The sequence below is a fragment of the Schistocerca serialis genome, chromosome 2, assembly GCF_023864345.2.
Source record: "Schistocerca serialis cubense isolate TAMUIC-IGC-003099 chromosome 2, iqSchSeri2.2, whole genome shotgun sequence".
NCBI classification, from domain to species: Eukaryota; Metazoa; Arthropoda; class Insecta; order Orthoptera; family Acrididae; genus Schistocerca; species Schistocerca serialis.
The window spans coordinates 1017137359-1017149531 of record NC_064639.1 but is presented as its reverse complement, the minus strand read 5'-3'; positions in this window follow the sequence as shown (position 1 = coordinate 1017149531).

The following is a 12173-nucleotide window of genomic DNA, read 5'->3' as shown; positions in this document are numbered from 1 at the left end:
TGGTCATTATAGAAGTAGTTGCCAGGAACAGGTTCTTTTCCTGTCTACGGAAATCTATTCATGGCTCTGAGCACTGTGGGACTTAACTTCTGAAGTCATCAGTCCCCTACAACTTAGACCAACTTAAACCTAACTAACCTAAGGACGTCACACACATCCATGCCGGAGGCAGGATTCGAACCTGCGACCGTAGCGGTCGCGTGGTTCCAGTCTGAAGCGCCTAAAACCGCTCGGCCACTTCAACCGGCTATTCTTTTCATGTTAATATCAAATATCAGCAATTACTCGTAGATTACATAAAAACTGAAGTAATTGCTAAAGACGTCACTTGACAACATAAACGCACTGTCTTTCTTCATTTACTTGCGCCTAGAAATGGCTGTCGAATACTGCCAAACCAAAAGCCAAGGGATCTTATTGCTGTGGTTCCAGTCTGAAGCGCCTAAAACCGCTCGGCCACTTCGGCCGGCTATTCTTTTCATGTTAATATCAAATATCAGCAATTACTCGTAGATTACATAAAAACTGAAGTAATTGCTAAAGACGTCACTTGACAACATAAACGCACTGTCTTTCTTCATTTACTTGCGCCTAGAAATGGCTGTCGAATACTGCCAAACCAAAAGCCAAGGGATCTTATTGCCTTCCGATATACGTCGCTGTCAGTTCTTCCATATGATTTGGTCGACGTGAGCTGTTTCAAGTTGTGTATGACAGAGAATGTTGTAGAAAATCAATTATTTTCCTTTGCAGTAAACAGAAAGATTTTCACTCTAAACTACCGAAGTTCAAAATTGTCGCAATATCAGTTCAAATTTGATATTCGCTTCTGTAATGTGGGAGAGTATCTCACAGTTGCAAAACCTGCATCCGTCCCATTGACCTTACGCTTAGTCGCTGACCATAAATTCTATCTCAGAGTGACACCAGTTTAAGTAACCTAATGTAGCGAAGACTGTTTGCCGGTGCTCTTTCTCACCAGAAAATACGCAATTAACCCATTGGGCTCCATCAGTACACTATAACAGTAATTTCTGTGTGTATGCAATGCATACGGATTGTAAAATTTAGTGGTGCTCTCTCTTCCACTTCTATATACAATATGCCTGATCCAGACGGGCCTTTTATCATCACGGGCCCTGGGCAGTGCAACATTATACAGACAACAGTAATGTGAAACTTCCTGGCAGATCAAAACTGTGTGCCCGACCGAGACTCGAACTCGGGACCTTTGCCTTTCGCGGGCAAGTGCTCTACCAGCTGAGCTACCCAACCACGACTCACGTCCCGTCCTCATAACTTTACTTCTCCCAGTATCTCGTCTCCTACCTTCCAAACTTCACAGAAGCTCTCCTGCGAACCCTGCAGAACTAGCACTCCTGAAAGAAAGGATATTGCGGAGACATGGCTTAGCCACAGCCTGGGGGATGTTTCCAGAATGAGATTTTTCATTCTGCAGCGGAGTGTGCGCTGATATGAAACTTCCTGGCAGATTAAAACTGTGTGCCGGACCGAGACTCGAACTCGGGACCTTTGCTTTTCTCGGGCAAGTGCTCTACCAGCTGAGCTACCCAAGCACGACAGTAATGTGCTTTTACTGACAACCTCACTGTTCGTTTTACCTGACTTTGTAATGTTTTAAATAAAACAACATGATCTTCCAGTGGGAGACATTTCGTCCCCCTGTTCCTTCTCTGAAATTTGTCAGTAAGCTTTTTGCCTTCCAACCAGCGAAATGCGGCAGAGTACGGTTGGTAAGCGGTTCACAAACCACGATTTAGTGCCGTTAAGACTATTTCTTTAAACATTGTCGTAGCTGAAGGAATTTAGTTTCTTCTCAAATCGCCCTATGCAGCTACGTTCACAGTTATCTCAAATAGGAAAAGCTCTTTATCCAGGTACGAAGGTTGTAAAACAAACTTCCCACAGTTTGAGTCAGGTTGATCTTTTCGTCTGATAGCACTGTGTAAGTATTTTGTCTAAGAATTATCACAAGCAGTGTTCATGTAGCTGTGGGAACCATTGGTTGAAAACGAGTTTAACACCAATGGGTGAAAAATGCCGAGTTGCACTGTGGTTCGAAAGCCAAGTTAAACTGTATGTTCCCCTATTAACTGTCTGGGCAAGTCGACTCAAAGGTCGGAGGAAAGCTACGGCATACCGCCTCCAACAGGTCTGTGCCTATTAAAGCCCTGTGGTGTTCAAAGCAATCTTCTAACTGATGACTACTATACTTTACTGTGGGTTCCAAAGTTAATGATCAAGTTATTAACATTTTTGTGTTTTCATGCTGTAGCTTTGTTACCAGTAAACGTAAGTAGCTGGCCGAGCTCTGTCACCGTTCGAGTTGTCTAGGTGGTAGACGTCGATGCTGTCGACCCCTATTACAATCTTGTTCATGGATATGTTTCACTCCAATACCCCTTTGTGCCTTCCTGTGTATTTCAAAATATACTTTTATACGCTTGGTACGCAATCACATTGACATCTGATAGAGCTGTATTTAGCAACATGAATCAGATATGTTTTCCAAGCAATATATCAGACAACACGTCAGAACAGCGAGATTTCGTTTGTGTGTTGCGCATGGTGCAAGAAATATTTGTGTTTTGCTTGCTTTTGTCACCTTAAATCCAAATGAATATTTTAAATATCACTGTTGAACAGCGTTCACTTCTCCATTAATTAATGTATGGACCTCAAAACAAATAATTTGCCTGAGTAGCTATAGAGCATGTTCTGAAAGGTATTGACACAATGTTTTGCATCCATTTACCGTAGGGAATGAAAGAAACTAACCAAACGCATTACATTCCGTTTACTCTCTGTGCCTTGACTAACACATATGAATCCATGAAAAAAATAAATTATCTGAAGAATCTCCTGTGAAAGGAAAAAGAACAGGATATGACGCTTTAATTATAGCACACTGGATCAGGAACAATGAAATTAATTCTGTGCCACATTGATGTATTGCATACTAGTGAAATAAAATACTCATCAAATAAAAACGGTTTTGTACCTCCGTTGCTATCGAGTTTGAGACACAAATCGTAGACAGATTTTATGGGTTACCACTCAACAACATTAAAGCATGTTACACTGTCCAGATTGAGGAGTGGAGCAGACGTTGTCAGCAGAAGGCGAGGCAGCGCAGTGTCTCAGGCCCTGCCGGTAGGCAGCAAATGGGCTCCAGAGAACTCAGACGCATGCGGTGTTCAGAGGCAGATGGCCAGCCAAGAAATTTCTCCCTAAAATAGTGTTGAACCTAACTGTTATTACCAATGTGACAGAAAGCGAAATATATTATAAATTCGCTTGAATTAAACTCATAGCCTTAGCACCGAGAGGAAAGAGTCAGTGAAAGTTTTGTTGACGTGTGCTTTCTGTTGCCAGATGTCGTATTACCTAGTCTCGTGTTTTACCTCAAGACTACGGTTGTAGTCAAGACTGATGTACTCAGACTGCAGTCAAGACTTCCTCTGGGAAGTGCTGCAGTCTTCAATGTTGCCAGACCGAGCATATTGCCGGACATAGAATTCTGAGGGGAGCACGACTGTATTGTCCACCTTACGTGAATGACACGGCGGTCACTTTCTTTGTCTAAGACTGTATCTGCAACACATATTGCACATTGAAGACCCAGAAGAATTAATAAAACAAAATTAGTTTATGAGAGCAACGTTAACTATAGTGTTCGCAGTATTCATAGTATTGTATACGTGTGTGTAAATGTCTTCCAATGCCTACTCAAGGAAGACAAGGATACACATTCTAGCTTCAATATTATAAATACGCCACAGTTTCTGAATGAACTAAGTCTTAGATTGATAATAATTTTCAATATTTAGCAGTACTGTACGCATTGGTGTTAAACTCGTTTTCAACCAGTGGTTCCACAGCTACATGAAAACTACTTGTGATAATTCTCAGACAAAATACTTACACAGTGCTATCAGACGAAAAAATCAACCTGACACAAACTGTGGGAAGTTTGTTTTACAACCTCCGTACCTGGATAAAGAGCTTTTCCTATTTGAGATATCTGTGAACGTTGCTGCATAGGACGATTTAAGAAGAAACTAAATTCCTTCAGCTACGACAATATTTAAAGAAATCGTCTTAAAGGCACTAAATCGTGGTTTGTAAATCGTTTACCAACCGTACTCTGCCGCATTTCGCTGGTTGGAAGGCAAAAAGCTTACTGACAAATTTCAGAGAAGGAAAAGGGGGACGAAATGTCTCCCACTGGAAGGTCATGTTGTTTTATTTAAAAGATTACAAAATCAGGTAAAACGAACAGTGAGGTTGTCAGTAAACGCACATTACTGTTGTCAGTATAATGTTGCACTGCCCAGGGCCTGTGATGATAAAAGGCCTGTTTAGATCAGGCATATTGTATATAGAAGTGGAAGAGATAGCACCACTAAATTTTACAATCCGTATGCATTGCATACACACAGAAATTACTGTTATAGTGTACTGATGGAGCCCAATGAGTTAATCGCGTATTTTCTTGTGAGAAAGAGCACTAGCAAACAGTCTTCGCTACATTAGGTTACTTAAAATGGTGTCACTCTGAGCTAGAATTTATGGTCAGCGACTAAGCGTAAGGTCAATGGGTCGGATGCAGGTTTTGCAACTGTGAAATACTCTCCCACATTACAGAAGCGAATATCAAATTTGAACTGATATTGCGAAAATTTTGACCTTCAGTAGTTTAGAATGAAAATCTTTCTGTTTACTGCAAAGGAAAATAATTGATTTTCTACAACATTCTCTGTCATACATAACTTGAAACAGATCACGTCGACCAAATCATGTGGAAGAACTAACAGCGACGTATATCGAAAGGCAGTAAGATCCCTTGGCTTTTGGTTTGGCAGTATTCGACAGACATTTCTAGGCGCAAGTAAATGAAGAGTCTTTACATCCTCCTGACATGAGAATAGCATAATCTCTCTGTCAGAAGATTGCTTCTACTTAACCATTTAATAGACTCACATGTTTTTCACCGTGACTAATTTTGTGAGCTAAGCATATCATCCGTTACAGCACACTCCTGGGGCTGGGAAATGTGGCCACAATGGTCTGATGGAACGAACTATCTCAGGGGCAATGCGTGGGTTCCGGCGTTTACTTTTAAGAGGCACAAACAGATTTACTTTACCTCTGGTAACCTCAAGAGAAAGACGTTATAGCTCATAATCCACATTAAACATTACGTTCCTTCATTACCAACTGGGCGGAGACAGTTTACGTTGGGAAATGACATAGGCGGAAGAAATGGTGAACAGTAATACTGCCGCCAGTAAACTTACTTACGTTAGAAAATTTTATTTTATTTGATGAACCCATAGCCATTCAAAGGAGCAGGGCTATTATATTATTTGTACTTGATTGAACTGCAGACGTAGAAAAATTTGGTGCTGGACTGTGATTTGAATTCGTATCTCCTCTCTCGAGCATCTGAATCTCTCGGAACAGTATAGTTCAGTCATTTCGTTCCTTTCCCCAAGACTGCAGTCTCCTCTAGGTCTACTCCAAAGGTAAGTATGTGGGTCCGAATACTGATCCAGTACAAAAATACTCATAATTTCATTTCAAGCCCTATCACGTGCATACCGGCCTGCTAGTGAAAATTAATATGCACTTTTAATGTCTGTTCATGTGTTGCCAACAATCGCAATAGGTATCGTTATTTCTGATCAGACACGCACACATCTTACTGTTGGTGAATAACCAATTGATACTTAAGCCATATTCGTGGATGATAACGAAGGACCGTAGGTGTGCAGTTCGATTGTCGCTCAGGCACAAAAATTTGTATCCTTATTTCAGATTCAAACACCTAGCAGCTGGTAAGAAAAACCGATACATAACATTTGACTTTACTTAGTTAACAATCCGATTACGTGTTGGTTTCGTATCTCCGTCACAGAACTTCACATCATGCGCTCCACCTTTAAATGCATGCACACTTTGTTACTTCTGAATGGAGGTATATCAGATATCTTTCGTGGTTAGTTAACAGAGACGAAAGGGTCTTGATAGGAGTCCCGGTTTATTACAAAAACTGTGGTCTTTTATTTTTAAGTTTAGATTTGGTTACCGATATTGGCGAATATTTCGGTAATTCATGACTCTTCATGGGTAGTCAGCAATATGATAAGATTAGATTTGATTTGAATCGATTAATATTTGTTCCACGGATCATGAACAGGAATATCGTAATAATGTGGAACATGTCATTTTAATGAAAGAATTCTTTACATACCATGATGCAATTTCTTTACAACAATATTTACTCTCTATCTCTCTCTCTCTGTCTCTCTCTCACACACACATACACCCACATTGTTTTTTATTTTTCTTGTTTGTTGCGCTCGGCTATCGATCAGGCACGAAAGCATCCATGAATGAATATCTTAGTTTTGAGTACACTTACGAAAGGAATATATAAACAACTATGAGAGTTACTGATTTATGATGCTTAGTTTACAGTCAGTTCTGATTATTATTAGTAACTACGCTCCAGTCCCTAAACCTAGTTACAGAAATACAAATCATACGCATTCCAGGCTGTGCCAGCCCCGCCTTTGAGATGCCAGCTATGGTCACTTCCCAGCCCTCTGTAGGAACACATCGGTTCGTCTTTTCCCGCTGATACTGTAACTGAGATTTGGCAACAAGGCAAGGTATATTTGGCAACTCTGTGATCGACGAGTTACTTGCTGGTGTGCACGGAATTAAGCGTCAAAGTTCACTTCATTTTTCCTGACATTTCCATTGAATAATCTGAGTTATTATCGCTTGAGGTGTAACAAAAGTCTGTACACTTACGGTTTTCAGCCCAGGAAAGTCGTTGCACGTGGAAATCGCAACTAATCTTGTGCTTTAAATAGCGATTTACGACTTCTAGTCACTTTTGGCCACCTAATAGGAATCCCAAATGTATACCTCTTCGCTAGCTCTGTGGGAACATGCTGCTCCCTAAAAAAGCGTCTTTCCTGGGTCGCAGTTTCAGTCTTGCTGACTGCGAAGTTTTTATCCCTTCTGTGAAAGAGCTACAAGCAGTCATATCAAACATCGATAAGGAAAACGCAAGAAAATACTTTCGGCTCATAGTGCAATGGCGAAAAAGTTACAATGCTGCACAACAGGTAATGCCTCTTTCCGTTGCTGACAAGCAAATTTTGGGTTTCTAGCGATACATAACCTTATTCATGAAATGCTACATTTGCATACCTCTTGAGTATGACACAACATACCAATTAAACACAGACCCAGTCGAAATCAAAGTGAGTAGTATTATACTGATTCTATTCGATAGAGGCATGCTTGTGTACAGATACTCAGGTTTATTAAAACAGACTTTCGTTGTAAGATTAGTTTTATATCATTTCTTATATTACAATGCACAATTTTCGTAGGGTTTCTTTTAGTGTTGTTTAAATAATAGTAAACACGAGAGAGAAATTAATCGTCAACTATATATGCGAATTCTCAAGGTTTGAAGAAGAATAAAATGCCACTACCACACGACAGCTAATATAGAAAATACTTTTCTGACGTATTTTGGCACTATGCGCTCTCCCCAAACACAATACGAAAGTTTCGAGATGCATCTGCTGCCTGGCCGTCTATTAAACCTGAAAAGTACAAAATGTTGCAGTAGTTAGCCCATTTTCCACATGCGACTATTTTGATTTGAGAAGTGAAAGGAATTATGTTCAAAGTTCCATTAGACTGATTACTTCAGCAGACAGCAGAATTGCGTTTTAAAAAATTAGCAGTGGATATATTTGAACACGCGACATTTTTTCTACAGTGCATTGTACTTACCGCTACACTACTAGCTGATCTGTAGCTACACCTGCTCAAGAAGTCAACAACAAATCCTACAGAACTTCCGCATTCCTCATTGTTGTGAGATAATGGGTATGGGCGGATGTAGACTTGTGAGAGATAGACAGTTACAGCTGTTCTTTTGCACTGCACGACGCTTTCAACAAACAGATAGCGCAATAGAGTTGCTCAAATGGAAAGGAACACTTCCTATTTAAATTTCTGCATCCTACACTGTTGACAGTTCTGTGTAAGTGGCAGTTTCGTGATTTAGTTTCAGTGATTAAAAAATAGAGTCGAATGTATGCACTGGGTAGCCAAGGCAGCTAGTTCATGGCAAATCGGTCAAGCAAGTTAATGAATGTACTGAACATGCTGCAAACCACCACAGGGAGCCTGTGTGTCAGAGTTATCATCCAGTGCGTCGCAACGGCGTTACAAGAGAAAAATGAGACACAGAGCTGCCTGTCTGGTGGACTGTTGGGTTGCTGAGAGGTTCTTATATTCAAGGTCTGGATTCAATTCCAACTTCTACCGATGATTTTTGATAGGGAGAGACAGATTCTATTCTCTTCTGGCTACGCCAAGTGAAGAAGGTATGATGGCATTGTGGTCTGAAATTCACATTAAACATGATATTCCTTCTCTACCAAGTAGACATTAGGTTGAACCACAATAAAGTCAGGAGTGACGAAACAAACGCTTTGTAGGGTCACAGGACACTTATTCTATCTTTTATTTCAGCTTCTGAATGTCGATAAAATTGGTTCTGAACTGGGAATGCAACTCAGACCGCCCTTAACACGGAATCTGATCCCTTCGTGACAATACAGCTCGACTACAGTATATTAATAATTTTTACTTATGGGCCGTCTGTCAGACGGTCCATAAGTAAAAATTATTAATATACCGTAATATTACACGCAACTGAGGAAGACAGGACTAAAAAAGTTGAAGCTCGACTACAATTTGTTGTTTGTTCAAAACTGCAGATTGCTCAACATCTCCACATATTGCGCCTGAATGGGTTCGAATCCTGGCTCGGCACTAAAGTTTCCATTATGTATTATCAAGCTCTGACATGAGAACACCTATCTGCTGGTGGATAATAATTTTGATTTTTACTGTATTTTCATTCGTTGTCAACTCTTACGCTGTCTGACGTTTTTGACTCCCAGTGAGACACAGAACTATTTGCGAGATCACTGTACGTTCAAGGATGTTATTCCGTGCTGCTGGTGGAGAAAAATTCGGTAGCTGACGTCTCTTTGTGTGTAGTCAACAACGATATGTGTGGGGTTCGATTACCAGTCAGCACTGAACTCTTCGTCATATTATTTCTAGTTCAAACACGCTCGCATGTCGCTGCTGGTGTAACAAACCCATATTTAACGTTCGTTTTCTCTAGAATGTAACAGCGATAGGTGCTGGGTTGGAGTCCTGGGCAGAAAAAAATTAATGTTTCGTCTCGTCATTTCAGTTAAAACATCTTCCTATTGCCGAGAAAATCCTATATGTCACAGTTGATTGTGCTTCGATAACAATCTGATTATGTTCTGCGTTCGAATCCCTGTCCAACACAAAGTTTTACCTCACGGCATTTCATGTAAGTTTTTTGTGAAGAAGCAATATTTAACCTCTCTCGTAGTTCGTTAACAGCGACATCTGATGCTGGGTAGGAATTCGCGTCCATTAAAAATGTTTACGTTATGTAATTTATAGTTGATATTTCCTAACTGATACTGTCTAAAATCTTGGTATATCACTAACTGTATGCCTAGCCAGAAATGTTAGTTTCCGTCAGTCACGAAATCTTTGCTTAGTCTGCATGACCTGGGTTTGAGTCCATATGCAGAACGAGACGGTTCGTCGTGTCATTTGAAGTTCATACATATTCTCAAATAGCAGCTCGTGAAAAACTTAAATTTTTGATGTCATTTTGTGTTCAAATGGCTCTGAGCACTATGGGACTCAACTGCTGTGGTCATAAGTCTCCTAGAACTTAGAACTACTTAAACCTAACTAACCTAAGGACATCACTCACATCCATGCCCGAGGCGGGATTCGAACCTGCGACCGTAGCGGTCGTGCGGTTCCAGACTGTAGCGCCTTTAACCGCTCGGCCACTCCGGCCGGCTGATGTCATTTTGTGTTAAATAATAAATACGGTATGTTACTTTGAAGAAGAAATCATGAATATGACGAACTTATAACGTGCGTTACCTGTCTGATATAATAATGACAGTGGTAACATTTCAGGTACGCCATTTATTGCAATAGATGTGAGCTTACAAGCATTAAGGACAGTCTTATCTGTGATAAGGTGTTCCATAATATTTGTAGTATCGTGTTACTGCTTTACATCTTGACTTATTGCGATACAGAGCAGTGTTTTCTAGTGGTTATTTGTTGGAACCATTTTCAATAGTCAAACGACTGTAGCGAGGAGCGATTAGAGAACCTGCTAGACAGCTGCGTTATGAGGGTTGTAAGCGAATGAGGCAAAATGCAATTCAGGTCGTTCGGATACTTTTGAGCACGACTGTATCTCGATCAACACTGCATCGTGTAGTTCACCAGCGTCTTCGTATCTGTGCTTACAAAGTGCAAATTCTGCAACATCTGAACGACAAACCACGCCGACAACAATTTGCTGCGGGTAAGCTGCAGCGTATTGATGAGAATGCCAGCTTCATGGAAAGATGTTTATTCTCAGGTGAGGCAACCTTTCATCTATCAAGAAGGGTTTATAGGCATAATGTTCGGATTTGGGGTTCGCAAAATCCCCACATTGGCATTGAACATGTTCGTGATAGCCCTAAACTAAATGTGTGGTGTGGGCTAATGCATGACAGGAGTTTTGGACCGTTCTTCTTTGCGGAACAAACATTGAATGGGTCAGTGTATCTGCACATGTTGCAGCAGTTTGTGTGCCCTCAGATACAAGACTTCCAACACAACATCATTTTTCAACAAGATGGAGCTCCGCCACATTGATCAATAGCTGTTCGCAAGTTCCTGGATAGGAAATTTCCCAGTCGTTGGATCTGACGCGGTGGACCCATTGCCTGGCCACCACGTTCGTGAAGAGCCGACTGTATGCGACCAAAATGGACGATATTCCTACGTTGCGACATCGTATCACTAATGGGATTGCAACAATAACAGAGGAAATAATGTTACAAAGAACTTGGCAAGAAATTGGACATAGACTCGATATTCTTTGTACTACAAATGGTTTACATGTAGAGGTGTATTGATGATAAATAAATAAATTCTTTGCGATGCTCTACAATGTGGTACATTTTTCATTGTCGTATCTACTGTGATTTTTTTCCTGGGTCTTTGAAATCAAGGAGGTTTGAGTGGTACACCCTGTATTTTATAGAGGCGTGGAGGGCAAACAATTCTCTACCAAACGCCTGTACTGTTGCTGCCTTGGCATCAGCTTCAAGGAGAAAAGGGCGAGAGGCTGCCAAGCATCGTTTACATATTATTGTAGTAGGGTGCCGTTTACTGATTGGCTCGCGCCAACGACAGTGGCTCGCGTCAACAACAAGCGCGAGAGGAGCGTCCAAAGCAGGAAGTGCTAGTAGTTCAAATGGTTCAAGTGGCTCTGAGCACTATGGGACTTAACATCGATGGTCATCAGTCCCCTAGAACTTAGAACTACTTAAACCTAACTAACCTAAGGACAGCACACAACACCCAGCCATCACGAGGCAGAGAAAATCCCTGACCCCGCCGGGAATCGAACCCGGGAACCCGGGCGTGGGAAGCGAGAACGCTACGGCACGACCACGAGATGCGGGCAAAGTGCTAGTAGTACCGCCTCAACTATGACCACATAAAACAAATAGTGGGACAAGCAGATGCCATACCCAGATTCATAGGAAGAATCTTAAGGAAATGTAACTCTACCACGAAATAAGCGGCTTATAAGGCGCTTGTTCGACACATTCTTGAGTATTGTTCATGTATCTGTGTTACCTGTCAGACAGGACTGATAGAAGAGATAGAGAAGATCCGACGAAGAGCGGCAGGTTTCGTCACAGGATCGTTTAGTCGGCACGAGAGCGTTACGGAGATGCTTAACGAACTCCATTGGCAGACGTTACAAGGGAGGCGTTGTATACCACAGAGGGACTTACTATTCAAATTTCGAGAGAGCACTTTCCGGGAAGAGTCAGACAAGATATTACTTCCCCCTACATACGTCTCGCAAAAGGAGAAAATTCGAGAAATTAGAGCCAATACTGAGGCTTACCGACTGTCATTCTTCCCACACGCTATTCGCGAGTGGAACAGGGTTGGAGGGCTCAGTT